General features: G+C 42.4%; 1 long non-coding RNA gene across 1 annotated transcript in view; it reads left to right on the forward strand.

Moving 5' to 3' along the window:
- LOC136009416 (uncharacterized) overlaps positions 1-14,806 on the forward strand; it is a 105,910-nt gene extending 91,104 nt beyond the window's left edge. Inside the window, exon 3 of the long non-coding RNA XR_010610550.1 lies at positions 11,771-14,806. This is a non-coding gene — a long non-coding RNA (uncharacterized LOC136009416). The remainder of the gene's footprint in view (positions 1-11,770) is intronic.
- The last annotated feature ends 1,540 nt before the right edge of the window (positions 14,807-16,346 follow it).

A 16,346-nucleotide genomic window follows, 5' to 3' on the forward strand; every position in this document is an offset into this window, starting at 1 on the left:
GGGCAGCAAGATGGGCTGCTGGTAAGGAGGGTGAGAAGGTTTGGCAGTGGCGGCTCTGCACCAGGGTTGTCTTCTGCAGGCCCCTGCACTGGCAAAATGCAGTGGGAGCCTGATTTCTCCTGTCAGTGAGGGGTCTTGGGATTTAGCTCTTCAAGTCATAACAAGCTGATGTTACACAGCTGTCAAATTGTGTAATTTGCATTTATATAACCCCTGTTACTTCAATCTGGACTAAGAAAAGACTGCACTGTGCCAAAACCTTTCCTACTTGAAACATGAAGAAATATTACGTCACTAAGTGTGTGCGCTAATTAAAGTACAGTAATTAATTAGTTAAGAGCCCAAAGGTTAAACATACATGGATTACCCAGTGTAATTTTTTAGGGGAGGTTGTGTACAAAATCAATCTAGTGGGAACATTTCCTCCTCTCTGCCTCACGTTGCTCTTCACCACTTTGAAGCCGCTTGTTCCCTAAGCAAAGGCACGTGGGAAGAAAATACAGCATAAGATTATAAAGTGCTGTGGTGCACAGGCACCTGGGGCTGGGGCAGCCTTCGAGTGTCTGCAGCTTCGAGGACAGCCTGAGCTGTTGAGGACAGACACAGCATCTTTGGTGCAGGGAGGAACAAGTGCTCATTGATGTACAGTTAAGTGATACAGCCATGGCTGTACCCTAATCCTTTCCAAGCTGGATCTACTTGATTATTGACTTATTTCCCTGCTATTTGCTGCGTATATTCCTGCAGTGCTTAGAGACTCCATTAAAGAATTTGGGGGCCTGTATTGCTTCTTACTGTACTAACTTGTAGAGCAAATAAAGTATTTAAAGTATCAAAAGTATTTAAAGTACCTCAAAAAGCTTATAATTTTCATGATTTATTTGGCAGAGAGGAGTAATTTATTTATGCCTTTCTGGTTCTTCGCTCCCTGCTACCCACTTGTGAAATGTTTATGTGAGCTCCTCTCTGCTAGCTAGTACTTCTTTAGTTGAATTATTTGAAAACAAATCCTTTCTTTCACTAATGGATTTCCAGTAGTGTTTCTCACATGTTTCTCCTTAACTACTTCTCTTTGTAAGAGGGCCTGAGGCATTTCCACTGGGAAATCTTTATGAATCTCTTTGAAGAGAAGGTGCTGTCCCATTATCACCTACAATCACCATGACTTGAGCATGGGGGCATGGGGGACCTGGGAGTTTTGAACCACATCTCTTGCCTGTCAGCTGGTCCTCCCAACAATAAGCCTAAAGGTTTTCCAGGGAAAAGAAAATCAGGGTGTAAGATCCCTCAGCTAGGTGAGGTAATTGAACCTGACTTCACATACTGGGTGAGGCTTCTTCTGCCAGGTGCCAAGTAGAAGGGAAGAGGCTGCTTCTCATTCCTGTCTACCAATCTTTTGTCAGTGCTCATTTATCCTTATTTATATAAACTATTTCTAGTTGAGGAGTGCTGCTGTCTTTCCGTCATGTACAACATGCAGGATTTCACTGAACATGCAACTACTACTGTCATGTGTTAAAGGGGGCACCAGCACAAGCAGAACCAAGCCCATTATTTTCACCACTTCTTGTTTCATACCTGAAACGTTCTTTTCCCCAGTGCAAGTCCAGTCTGTCTCTCTATAGGAACTCTAGCTTGCATTATTTCCACCTCTGTGAGCATAAGGTTAGACAGGTATCATGGGTCAAAACCAACATCTTGAGTGCCACCTGGAAACCACTGAACCTACTCTTGCAAAGAGGATGACTCCGTCACTGTGTGCTGTCATGTTCTCTGTCAAACCACAGCTCAATGGCATGTTGCTTCCCAGAAAGCTGATGTCTCACCCTGAGGGGAATGATGCACAGATAGAAGGACTTGTGAAGAAACAGCTGTGAAGAAGTGGGGCTGGGGAAGCTCATGGAAATGGACTTTCACCTTCTCTAACAGGGAGCCCAGAACAGCTGAAGTCACTTTATGTGTGATTAATTTTGTTCCTTGGTAATTATGATGAAGTGTGCTTTCTTTGCTCCACTCCTTTTGGTCTGTTTGATTTCCCATTCATTTGATTGCCTCTTTGTAAGCTTGAATTGGGGACAGTCAGCACCTTTCAGGTCTGAGCCTTAGCATGGAGCTGAAACAGATGCCAAATGGTGAAACACAGATATTGTCTTCAGTCCTTCTGAGTTTTGCATTATCATGATGTCTGCATATTTCTCTGAAACAGTCATATGCAAAGGGATGTATTTGTTTTTCTACTTATTCTCTGCTTCTCAATGTAGGAAATTGTTTATTGGAAGTAAGCTTCACACAGAAGACTGCATTTGATGGATTTACTCCAGAAATTAAGCCAAGCTAAATTCTGAAAGTGAAGTCATAATTTACACATGAAATTTCAGGTACAGGACCCTTTTTCAAAGCTTCACTGCTCTTTGAAAGTTAAGTGAAGGTTTGTGCTTGTTTAATGTAGCTTTGATGATTGAATTAAAGGTATTTCTCTTTATGGCTATTTTGGGTTGAGCACTGAGAAAAATGAGAAGGAATGTCTTACTGTGATGTATATGTGTATTAAAAAAAAAAAATGGATTTAGGACTAAACCCAAAACCAACAACATGCACATGAGATAAGTTTGGAGGGAGATTTTTGTCCCATCATCCTGCCAGAGTGCATCATGTTGCATATGGGGTAAGCTGGTTGAACGGCCTGCAAGTCCTGCAGGTTTCCTGAGAGACCAAAGGAAAATATATAGAGCAATTTGCTGCTAGGAGGATTGGCACTAGAGGGTCTTTAATAACAGGTTTTCCTTGAGAGAGGACCTTCACGTGAAGGCCTGGCTTGACCGTAGGAGTTGCAGAGAAGCCAGGTTAGGTGTTTGCTGCAGCGCCTTCAAGGTATGTTGGACAGCAGGAGAGGAGGCCCACCGGAAAAGCAGGAAAAGCTGTGGTGCAGAGAACAAGGTGATGTGTCACCTGCAGAGGACCATTTTTGAGATAGTCCAGGCCAAACCAAGCTATTTCTGCTTTGAGCAAGGTATTGGTCAGAAAGTGGGATGAAGCCCTAGTGCTGTAGCACATGTGGTTTGCTTGGTTGATTTTTGTACAGCTCCTTGCTCTCCTCCAGACCTCTTCAACCAGACAGGCTGCAGGGATGTGAGGAAGTTACTGAAAGCAAGTGTGTCCCAATGTCTGCAGCTCTTGTGCTCCCAGCCTGACACAGGAGCAAGGCATCAAGAGCAATGTAACTTCTGCATTGCCACCCCTGTTCCACTTGGTAGTGTAGTGGTGTCCCTGCTCAGCACATCAGTCTACTGTCAATCCCTTTCCAAGGGACCTGACTTCCTTATAATATTTTGGAGATCTGCAGACCCTCAGGCCAAGCTCAAAATGGATGGAAGAGTTGTGGCAGCTAGATGGACACTAGAATACAATCCTCAACCAGTTAGGTTTCTAACTATGCTTTTACTATGCTGCTTAACTATGCTGTTGTCCTTTTGCCTCTTGCTAGGCTAAAGCATATATTACAACAATTAAGGATCTCTGTGAATGAGTTAATAGATATCACTCATGAATTATTATGGGAAATATGGCTGTGTCTGCCACAAAGCTTCTCTAGTGAGTCTTTGTTAAGACAGGGAGGGCAGTGACTTCTTGTGCTGCTTTGGATGAGCTCCTATGCACAGGAGGTGGAACTGCTGGGTTAGAATTGCCCTAAGTTGCTTTCTCCAGAGATCAGGCTGCAGTCCCCACAAATCCTTCCTCCTACTCTTTAGGGCAAAGAACAACTGAAGTGCATGTAGTCTGCTGCTGCAGTAGCAATGTAGACCAGGAGGAGGTGGGTACTATCACTGGCATAACTTCCCCTCTTCCACTAACTTGAGCTAATCACAGAATCACAGAATCCCAAGGGTTGGAAGGGACCTCAAAAGATCATCTAGTCCAACCCCCCCGCAAGAGCAGGGTAACCTACAGTACATCACACAGGAACTTGTCCAGGCGGGCCTTGAATATCTCCAGTGTAGGAGACTCCACAACCCCCCTGGGCAACCTGTTCCAGTGCTCTGTCACTCTTACAGTAAAGAAGTTCTTCCTGATGTTAACGTGGAACCTCCTATGCTCCAGTTTACACCCATTGCCCCTTGTCCTATCACTGGATATCACTGAAAAAAGCCTAGCTCCATCATCCTGACACCTACCCTTTACATATTTGTAAACATTGATGAGGTCACCCCTCAGTCTCCTCTTCTCCAAGCTAAAGAGACCCAGCTCCCTCAGCCTCTCCTCATAAGGGAGATGTTCCACTCCCTTAATCATCTTTGTGGCTCTGCGCTGGACTCCTTCAAGCAATTCCCTGTCCTTCTTGAACAGAGGGGCCCAGAACTGGACGCAATATTCCAGATGCGGCCTCACCAAGGCTGAGTAGAGGGGGAGGAGAACCTCTCTTGACCTACTAACCACTCCCTTTCTAATGCACCCTAAGATGCCATTTGCCTTCTTGGCCACAAGAGCACATTGCTGGCTCATGGTCATCCTCCTATCCACTAGGACCCCCAGGTCCCTTTCCCCTTCGCTACTTTCCAGCAGGTCAACCCCCAACCTGTACTGGTACATGGGGTTGTTCTTCCCCAGATGCAAGACTCTACACTTGCCCTTGTTAAATTTCATCAAGTTTCTCCCCGCCCAACTCTCCAGCCTGTCCAGGTCTCGCTGAATGGCAGCACAGTCCTCTGGTGTGTCAGCCACTCCTCCCAGTTTTGTGTCATCAGCAAACTTGCTGAGGGTGCACTCAGTTCCCTCATCCAGGTCATTGATGAAAATATTAAACAGCACCGGTCCCAGCACCGACCCCTGAGGGACTCCACTAGTCACAGACCTCCAGCTAGATTCTGCGCCATTGACCACAACTCTCTGCCTTCTTCCTTTCAACCAGTTCTCGATCCACCTCACTACTTGATCGTCAAGCCCACACTTCTTTAGCTTATCTATGAGGATGATGTGGGAGACAGTATCAAATGCCTTACTGAAATCAAGAAAAACCACATCTACCGCTCTACCATCATCCCTCCACCTAGTCACTTCCTCATAGAAGGCTATAAGGTTGGTCATACATGACTTCCCCCTCATAAAACCATGTTGGCTGTTCTTAATGACCCCCTCATCCTTGATATGCCTAGTGATGGAGTCAAGAATAAGTTGTTCCATCACCTTTCCAGGGATGGAGGTAAGGCTGACCGCTCTATAATTACCCGGGTCCTCCTTCTTGCCCTTCTTATAGATTGGTGCGACCTTTGCCATCCGCCAATCCTCAGGCACCTCGCCCGTTTCCCACGACTTACCAAAGATGATGGAAAGTGGCCTAGCAATGACCTCCGCCAGCTCCCTCAGCACCCGTGGGTGCATTCCATCCGGACCCATCGATTTACAGATGTCCAGTTTGCATAGCTGATCCCTAACCCAATCCTCATCTACCAAAGCAAACTCCTCCTTTGTCCTGACTCCTTCTGGGGCTATAGAAATCCAGGGCCCTCGGGGAGAGTCTGCAGGAGTAAAGACAGAGGCAAAGAAGGCATTCAGCACCTCTGCCTTCTTTATATCCTCTGTCTCCAGGGTACCCACTTCGTTCAGCAGTGGGCCTATATTGCCTCTTGTGTTAGTTTTATTTGCTATGTATTTGAAGAAGCCCTTTCTATTGTCTTTAACCCGACTAGCAAGATTGAGTTCCAAGGAGGCCTTAGCTGTCCTAATTGCCTCCCTACATCTTATTCCTGTGATCATGCCTTCTAAGTACTGACTTGCTAAGTAGAAAAATGACAAGGGAATATGCTCAGCATGATTTATGGGAAATTAACACAGATGTAACAAAAGTCACTTTTTTCCCTGTGGTTTTTGTTACCATAAAATGGGACTAGATGGGAATCCTGAGTACACTAATAATTCCCAGATACCAACAAGAAATGATCCAGCAGCTTGTGCTACTTAAGATTTCAGGGAAAGCAACAAATGACTTTGACTTCTTCTGATCCACATCAACAAGACCACAAACCACTGATCTCCTAAAAACTGGTGCGTCCGGAAAACCTATTAGACAGGTTTATGAAGGAGTCATTGTTTTTTGAAACAGAATGAACGTGGAAAGGACAATTTTTGGCAAATAATTACATCTGTAATGGAAAACATACTGGCTCATTAAACTACACTCTTAATCTTCCTCACTTATTTATCAGCTTTTTGATGGAGCAGAGTCTGGGATTTATATTCTGTCCCATGTCCCACAGAACTTTTGTCCAGTAAAAAGGTCATCTGTAAATCTCACATAGGCAAGTGTAACATTTTCCTACCATAACATCATCTTAAAAAAGGGGGGGGGGGAAAAAAGACACGGCATTAAAAGTTAAAAGCTGCCGTAAACCTAAGAAAATACATTTGTTCAGCTGAGCCCACATTAAGCTTGATTTGCTTCATTTGGAAACAGCTGAAACTGGGTAATCTTGAGCTTGTAGTGAGAAATATCAATTTAACATGTATTTGGTGTGCGAAAGGCTGCCCTGTTCTAATTAAAAATCCACTGTGTTTTTATGGCGGTATTCTGGAGGCTGTCTTGATTTGCTGATGAATGCTGACAGGACTATTAAAGCTGTGAAACAACATCGCTTGAACGTGGCACAAAATGAAAGGAAAAGCACTGCCATGCTGCTTTTGGGTGTTATTATCCTGATTAAAATTGGAGCCAAAGTGAAAATCATCCCTGGGCTATGCATTTATTTATTTATTTATTTATCCCTTTAAAATGACTTCATGGTACTGGTAGCTGTGATTCCCGACAGGAACCCTTAAGGCACTGTGATTAAGTGAAGGAGCATTTCTTATTAACCCCTCTTGTTTGTGCCTAGAAGTACATATGAAGAACAGCAGAGTGTGGTGTGTGCCAGTGTGGATATGCAAAATGGAGAGCTGGACAGGAGCCTGACTATTGACGTTTCCTGACACTGTTGGTTATTAAAAATCCTTTCCTCAGCACAGTTTTGAGAAGCATGTCAGCACGCCTTTGAAATTCAGTGGAAGAGTTGCCTAGGTAGAACATTGCCTTTAATTTGTTCCCTTGAATTGTCTATGATAAGCTGAAAATGTCTATTTTTCCATTACTTGCCATGTTTTCAAAAATTTAGGATCACTCAAAAAATGACTGGACCCGCAAGTAAAGCAGCCAAGCCGATGCTGTACCAGCTTAGGGTTTTGAGGCCGCGTCAAACATCTCTCAGTCCTTTCTGTGTGAGATGGGGGAACAGGCAGGTTAGAAATAAAGTGGTCTTCTTTGCACAAGGTCCCAACAACCTTTTGTTTTATATGCATGCACATAAAGATTAGAGGGTGATTTTAATGAACCCTTTTTCCTGTGGGCTGCTGTCTTCAGCCAACACACAAGCAGGACTTGTGGCAGGGTGGAACACAGACAGGAGTCTGGGCATGGGTGAAGAGGGATGAAGGTTGGAGACAGGGCTGGTACCAGGAGTGGATGCTGCCTTCAGCCCTGAGGAGAGCAGGCCTCCTCCCAGCCTTGTATGGAATGAGGCAACTAGTTTCTCTTGATAACCAATGTAGAAGTGGGAACAAATGAGTGCTCGTTTTCCATCCAATCAAAATGTCAAGCTAAAATTAACCGAGGCATGGAGAGATGTGTGGAAAAAGAATCTTTAATTGTCTATACACCAGTGCTCCAAACCTGGTAATAAATCTGGCTGTGTTGCCATCACTAGAGGCTGTTCATAGGACTCATATGCCTGGAATGCAAAAGTCCCTGAATGTAACCTATTTAGGAAGAGTCAAGAGGGGAAAGGGAATGGTAGGCTACATAAAACAGGCTGTTATCACTTTCTGAGTCACTGGACATCCTCTCCCTTCCCCTCTTCTCCTCCCCTGCTCCCCCCCTGTGCAGTCTGCACTCTGTTTTTGGGGGAGTTGTGGTTGGAGAACGTGGTGCTGGAAGAAAACAAGGAGGTGAACAGAGCGTGACGGCTCAACTGGCTGCTTTGGTCCCAGCAGCTGGCAGATTTCCCTGGAGCATCTGTACAGAATGAAATGTCCTTCACCCAGGTACTGGTGTCAGATAGGAAATTGTCCCAGCAGATGGGAGCTCCCAGCTGACACAGCTGCCTGGAGCTAGGCTCAGTCTTTATGCACAGTGCAGAAGGGACAGATGGGTGGTGGTTTAATCCTTAGGGTCTGCTGAAACTCTGAGGAAAGAGTATGTGTGTGTTGCTTTTCAGTGTACATTGCTGTGTACAAGAGTGGCTTTGATGGGGATTCAGCATCTAGTTCTGATGCTCATCTCTTAGAAGGGGCTACTGAAGCCTGGGGATGACATAGAAAAAATCCATTCAAACCATTAAACTGTTTAAGGAAATGTAGTGACAGAAACTAAAATCTCAGCCTGCAAGTTATTGGGTGATGTGGCTGCTCATGTGAAAGAGTTGGGGTATGTCTCTTGCAGTTCCATGTTCCTGGTGTGGTTCACGTGAGGTCATGAAAATGACACCAAATGATTTTCTGTGAGAAAACAAGAGATGTTTCTAATTAGTTTTCAACAGAAATCACAAAATCACAGCAGTGGGGTTTTTAATGCCTCCCTGTAATGTGTGCTGGAATGGAAATACCCAGAGATGCTGGAAGTTTGAGTTTGAATGACATGCTGGATCTCCCATTTTGTCAATGTGAAAATATTTTAGACTTTTCAAGATATACTAAATTTTAAACAATTTAGCAGAACAGAACAATACTTCAGATTTAATGTTAGTGGATAGGAAATAAATAATCACAGAACTACATGCCATAATTAGACCATAACTAGGTTATAACCAAATTACTGTGTGGAGATAGAATAAACTCTAAAACACATATTGTTCAGTATACTAACAGGCTTGATTTTAAATAAGAAATAATCAGCCCAAAAGCCTGATAAATAGAAATAAAAAAATTACAGGAATTGATGTCCAAAACAGCCAAAGATGATAGGAAATGGGTTTGGAAGCTTAGGAACAGAAAGAATATTGGCCTTTGAGAGGAGGAATGGAAGAAGTGTCAATTATAATGGAGGAATAACAGAGGTGTTAAGCAAATACTTCTGTTATGTATTTGGGGAAAAGCCACATGAATTAGTCATATTACATGTTGAACCTGATACCGAAATACTTTCCAGTCCAAGAGTTTCTCAGAGGATGTTAAACAGCAGCTACAAAACCTAGACATTTTAAAAAGGGAGGTCTAGATAGTCTGCATCTGAGACTTTTATGAGAGATTGCCGAAGAGTTCTTTGGATGACTACTGGTACTTTTCAGTAAGTCTTGGAACAGTGCAAAGGTTTAGAGGACACAGCAAATTTTAAACCTTTTACGTTTGCACTGATCATGTAAAAACACGGAATTGTTGAGGAAAGTGTCAATTAATAAAGAATGAACAAAGTTAATTTAATTAATCCCAGAGCCATAATTTTCAGGCAACATCTCTGAAACGAACCTGTGGTGAGGGTTTTTACTTGTTTTGGGGGTTTTGGTGGTTTCTTGTTGTTATTGTTGTTTTTCTTCAAATATACTTGCAAGTTGTTTGAAAAGCAGGTCTTATAAAACGTTTGATTTAGTACTGTGTAACATTTTGATCAAGAACAACATAATTTACTCCCTGGAGTGTACTAGAGGTATTAAATGCCATAATGTAGTAAGTCATAGAATCATAGAATAGTTAGGGTTGGAAAGGACCTCAAGATCATCTAGTTCCAACCCCCCTGCCATGGGATCACCACTGCTGAATGTCTGCTTTTATTTGCATCTTCTGTTCTGGCTCCTGTCTTCTTCAGTTTTTCCAGCTGGAGACCTGAAAGGAAATCATTGCAGAGAAAGTTTGCAACCAGTGTGGAGATTGTTGAGGGATAAGTAACAATGACAGGTGACTACTGAAAAAGGGGGGTCTTCTGAGTCAAGCACACCAGTAATGGTAATGTCACCGTTCTAGGAAAACAGAAAATAAGCCTTGCTTATGGGATAGGTAGTCTGACTTGTCAGAAGTAACTCTCCAAAGGATGCTGTCAGGCAAAGTAAATAAGATGATCAGATCCTTCAGTGCACAAAGAGGGTGTCATAGGTAGGTATAGAGAGATCAGAAGGGGTGACATATTAGAGCCTATAGTGTAAGATTGATGGGGTTCAAGCTCCCTATTTTAATACAAAGTTAGAATTTAAGGTAAAACCTTATGGTACTCTTGCTACTTTGAAGTGGTAGTTTTGTAGCGTGAAGGCTCCAATTAGGCAATGCTTAAGAGGTAGAGCTCTGATATGGTGTGAGACAAACCAAATGTAACACAATCTAAGGACTGTGAACTGCAGCTTGACAGTTTTGGAGTAGAAATCCGACTCAAGTATTTTCAGAGAGTGGTATTAACCATTTGAGCTCTGTTATATCAATGTGGCCCATTTTCTTCAATGGATGCTTTACAATTAGAATTTTCCAAAGAAGATGTGGTCTGATTCAAATAATTATCTTAGGGAAAATGTGTTATTTTAATAGAGAAGATCAAATCAAAAGGACATAAAAAACTGCATGACACAATAAATAAATTAATCTCCTGGATGAAGAGCTGAGTTTACAGTGGTGTCTGGGAAGCTGGGACTGATAGGGAAGAAATAGAGGAAGAGGATGAAAAGCCAAGGAATCTGGAGAGGCAAAGAGAATATATCTGTTCTGAGCTGGAGACTGGATGAAAGGTTTTAGGTCAACTGAGGTTACGCTGAGTGTCAGTGACCACCAGAGTATGCTGTGAAGCTTCAAATGGGCCCATGCTTCCCACATTTTGCTAGTCCTCTGTTGTCTAGAGAAAATCTGGAAAGTGTGCTAGTCTAGTGCATGGCCAATCCCATCTAGGTGTAATCCTGGTGGGACAGGTAGTTCTCACTCTTGCTCTGGTGTCTTCTTCCCTCATGTCACAAGGCAGAGTGCTGCCTTAATTCCCACCATGAGTAGCTAACAGGTTACTGATACCATGTTACTTATCCATCTTTTTTTGTCTCTTAAAAATCCAAAATAATAAACAAGCAATCATCCTCTCCCCCATCCTAATCAGCATATAAAGCTGATTATACGAAGAAGAAGGAAGGGGGGTTGTTCGGAGTGATGGTGTTTATCTTCCCAAGTAGCAGCTACACATGATGGAGCCCTGATGTCCTGGAGATGGCTGAACACCTGCCTGACCATGGGAAGTGGTGAATGAATGCCTTGTTTTGCTCTGCTTTACTTATTAAATTGTTTATCTTATCCCTTGAGTTTTCTCGCTTTTACCTTTCTGATTCTTCCTTTCACCCCGCCAAGGGGGAGTGAGCAAACAGTTGTGTGGTGCTTAGCTCCTAGCTGGGGTTAAGTCATGACAGCAGCTCAGGAGAAAATTGGAAATAAGCTGATAGGGACATATATTTAGATACTAATGAGAAAAATAGAAGACTCAGGCTGTCTTTAAAAATCAAGGTACCTTTACACTCCCAGTTGGCCTACGGGATGGCTTTTCTCTAAGATGCCTGAGGCTTCAACAAGATGATAATCTAATCCCTTAAATAATAGATCTGTTAATTATGCCTCCCTTCTTCCTTCTCTGACATAGTATCCAAATTATTATCCAAGACATTCTAAATAGGTTAAGTATTTAACTGTTTTGTTACTTTTCTGCTTTTATTTTTGCTTTGATCATGACACAAATATAGCACAATAATTTAAGTGTCTATGAAGAAGTGTTTTCCTCCCCTGTTATCTTTCACAGATATTATCAGTGGATCCTATTCACAGTGAGGATACAACGGGGCATCCTGGGAGTCATTCTGGCACCCCAGGAGATGAGGTCTTGCCAAGAAGTGCAGCCATGGGTGAAAGTGGAGACAGGAAACGATGTGCCCACGGCTCCCTTGATACTGTTACAACAGCTCAAAGTGGTTTGTTTTAATCTATGTATTTTGTGTTCTATATATTTACTGTTTTGTTTTGTTTTGACAGAATGCCTATTTGTCTGACCTCTTTTTCTAATGCTTTCTTTCATCATTAAAGTTCCCCTTTTCTGTAAATGTTAATTTAGTCTGAACCTCCAGACTTTCCACTGAAATTAGCTGCCTTTTGGTAAAAGGGAAGGGAATGCTGAAAAGACCTGAACTGCAGAACCAGCTCCTTGTAATACAACCACAATAGTAGCTTAGAAATGTTTTCCCTGGGCTCTTCAGGCACTTCTAAGGAACTGGGAAATGCTCCCAGGTGCCACAAGACAGAGATGCCAAAGCTTCATGCTAGGGAATAAAGAGGTGGTCTGACAATAGAGCAGGAGGTCCATATATGTGCACCTATATCAACAAAAATCAGCAAAGTGAAACTGCCTTTGGCGATTATTTAGACAGGCCTGTGCTGTGCCCTGCGATGCTGAGTTTATAGAAAGACCCAGCCAGAAAAGCACTTTACACCCAGATATCATAACAAAAATGACACCCAGGGTAGTAAAATAAATATTTCATTTTTTTCATCTTCCCATATCCATCTCAGACATCCAGCTAACTCTAATAATACTTTACACTGTAATACTTTACAAATGCAAATATTCTAAATTAATGTAAGTGTTTTGATAGATACTTGCCAGTTCATTTTTCACTCTTTGCCGACTGACAACTTTCCAGCTGCAGGAAAGAGTATTGGAAGATGGCTTTCTGCATGCTCTAAATAGCAAACCTAAAAGCCAAAGTAGCTTTTGAAACACTAATAATATCACTCAGTGCTTATATTACTCTTTACATCTTCAGAGCCTTTTACAAACAGCCATGAATGAAGTATGGTAATAGCTTTATTGTATTATAAACTTGCTTTGCTATTCCTCCAGCTGCTTCAGCAGATCTCATTCTGGTGCCTGTGAAAACAACACACTGATGCTTCAGATGACTGACCACTGAAACAGGGCTGTTGAGAGTTATGGTTTTCCCTCTATCTCCCCCAAAGGCAGGTTAGACATTGCATATTAAAATTTTGGCAGCAGATGGGGCTTGACATACTGAGATGCTCTGTACCCAAGGGACCCCCCTCCACCTACTCTCACCTGTGCTTGGACTGTAAAGGCTTTGGGTGCCATCCAGCCTCTTTCAGTTTGGCAGTGTCCAGAGAAGTCTTGGTGTACAGCTTGGAACTTGTAGGAGTGTAAACATGAGTTACTATAAATTGCCATAAAGGAAGACATTTCCAGATGCTAATAAGGGCAAAAAATCATACCGCCTTGCACAGTGGGGGACACCTGCATGGTTTGGACCCCGCTTTGGGACTCAGCTGTTGGCCATCACCCCTGCTCTTGATGTGCAGAGCTGTTCCCCACTCCTGTTGTCAAACCATGGACAGGGGAGGCAATGGCCAGCTGGAGTGCCAGGAGAAGCAGCCTGCATAGGAAATGCACAGCAACATTTCTATTCCCCAAAGGCTCCCTTCCGAAAGAGGAGGCTGAGCTCTGCATCTGAGTGAAGTCCTTGGGTTGTGTCCTCCCACCTCTCTGCTTGCAGGGAACAGGAACTGATTTTGTCCAAGGGCCTACAAGTGCCCCCAGGACGTGCCCCATGAAGTGCTGCTTCTCCATGGCCAATTGTGTTACCTCAGGTCCTGGGACAGTGGTGCTACCAGCCCAGGTAGGGGCCGTGCTCTGGGGCTGAGCTCCGTAGCAGTCACTGGAGGCTGCTCAATACCATGCAAGAATGAGGGAGAGGCCACAGCATTCACATCACCAAAAGTAAACGGGATGTCAAGTACATTTCCCATCTGGCATCTATTAAAATAATGTGTGTGTGTGTGCATGCCTGTGTGTGTGTGAAATGTGGACACACTCTCTGATTTCAAATATAGAGCAAAATGCATGCTTTAAATTATGTTTTAATTTTGGCTCTTTTGTTAACTGGAAAGATCCTTTATTTTTGAGTTTGTGCAAATTATTTTACTTAACATATTATCTGTAACAGATTGCATAAGCATGACTGTTATCTGTGTTAGTCATCACTTTAGACCATGGAATATAACTCATGGCAGTCTGGATTTAATGAATGTTTGAATTAACCTATACCTAATTTCTTGTGTTTTAAAACCTAAATCTCATTGAAAGCTGAGCTTTGTTTACTTCCCAAAATTGATCTGAGGGCCATTTGGAACACTTAGTGTATTCTAAAATGTGATCATATCAACAATACATGCTCGAGTTTGTTTTAAAGTGAGTTTTTCTTTCCTAGTTTACATAAATCATTTAAAAAAATCCTTCACTTTTTTGGATCATAATGTACTCACTTGGCTTTTAGACCTGCATAGCTCACAGGCCAATTTTTCAAACAGGATTCTAAAGCTATTTGTGGATTACTTTCTGTTTGCTACTTGCAATCTGCATTCCTGGGGCAAGCATGCTAAAATGACTGAGGATTTTCATCGAGCTAAGTGATTATACTAAATAGGGCAATTTTGGGTGCTCTTAGCTTCTGTGTTTAAAAATACAATGCAGAAGTAACCAACACCACATTTTCTGTTAAACCACAGAGGGCACTGTTTGTTCTTAATATAAAATGACCCTATTACATACACTCTTGTCATTCTTCATTAAGCAATTAATGTTAAGAGTTTAAATTTAGCCATTATTTCCTTCTTTCCTGCTTTGATTTAAGAATTATACAAGTGTATTTTATTGATGCACTCTTGTGCTCTTTCAGTGTTTGGTACTTTATTTAAATTCCATGATTTTTTGTTCGCTAGTTTCTGTAAAAAATGCTGAACAAATAAATATCAGAATTCCATGCAAAACAAATTTGGGACTTCCTTTTTCTTGGAATTGTGTTGATACTAAATGGCCCTGGCTCATTGTGCAAAGCAACACGCAGAGACAATATAAACTGTTTGTAACATAAAAATCCTAATAGGTTGAAGGAAAGAAATAGAAAGTAGAAATTGAGTGAACTATCAACATTAGATTAGCAGAAAGATTCTTGTTCGGTTGGGCTTCTGTTAACTCTTGTGTAAGTTTGGGACATCTCAGAAGCCTATGAAGTAATACTTTACTGTTGGTTCAATCAAAGGTGTATGAGTCCTTATTTCAGCAGTTTTTCTCTCCCTATAACAGTGATCCTTATAAATTTTGCTGGTTAATGTAATTTCTTGTTTGCCTGAGGCCTGGATAACTTCTGGGATTGTTTTGGATGTTTTTCCATTTCACTTCCCCAACCGGTATATAAGGCTGGTGCCATGATCTGTGAGGTGCATTGCAGCTCTTGATGCAGCACTGCATGATCATAGCCAGGTATAGCAGGTTTTGCTTTCTAAGTGCCTGGCCAAAGACAGACCTTGATCAGTTAGAACACAAATGGTTTTATTAGGTAGTTGCAAGCACTTGGAAAGAATTGCAGGAATTACAGCAGTCTCTGGACAACAGGTTTGACCAGGATCCCCTGATGGGATTTGGGGAACTTGTGATTTGATCACATCTCCCAGTACAGCACCAGAATTTCAAGTCTTACTTGACTGAGGTGGAATAACAGCTTATAACTATTTATCACTCTGGTTGACACCACTGCTTCTCTTTTAGAACTGTAAAATAACTGAGGCTGGGAGTGATCCCAGGAAGTCCCTAGTCCAATGTCCTGCTCTAAATAGGGTCTGCTATGGGGCTAGGAAATGTTATTCAGAGCTTTACCCAGTTGGGTTTGAAAACCTCCAAGGATGCTTTCATACAGCCTCTATGGGCAACCTATTATGATGGTAAGTTATCTGAGGGTGATTTTTCCTCTCTGTATTTCCAGGTTGAATGTCTTTTGTTACAGTTTATACCTGTTGTCTCTATTCTTCCCAACATGTCCCAGGATAGAACCTTGAGCTGCTCCTCTTCTCACCAGCCACTATACAGGGTACTACCCAGTAACCACTACCCAAGCCAGTTTTGTCTCCAGTTTGCAGTCCAGCCATCAGGACTGTAAAGATTCACCTTGGACATAAGGATAATGTAGGAGAGCATATTGAAAGTCTTACTGAAGGAAGCCTTTCTTCCATTGGGAAGGGTGCTGTTCTGTTATGTTTAAAGGGGCAATTTTTAAGACAGCTAATGGAGACTTCAGAGAAATGGAAAAGACTGCTGGTTTCTAGGGGTTTTCCTTTTAGAAAATGAGACAGTGTGTTGAAAAGCCCTTCTGCAAGCAGTTCAGTCAACTCATCCCTTGCTACAAGGTGAAGGATGATAGATTTTTAGAGGTTTCTTTTAAAAGATGCAGTGGTAAACCTCTGAACTTTTTTTAAAGTAAACGGAATACGAGATCCATGCTGGTCCCTATCAGCAAATGGGCAAACTCTGCTGCACA

Source organism: Lathamus discolor, chromosome 2 (assembly GCF_037157495.1).
Source record: "Lathamus discolor isolate bLatDis1 chromosome 2, bLatDis1.hap1, whole genome shotgun sequence".
Lineage (NCBI taxonomy): Eukaryota > Metazoa > Chordata > Aves > Psittaciformes > Psittacidae > Lathamus > Lathamus discolor.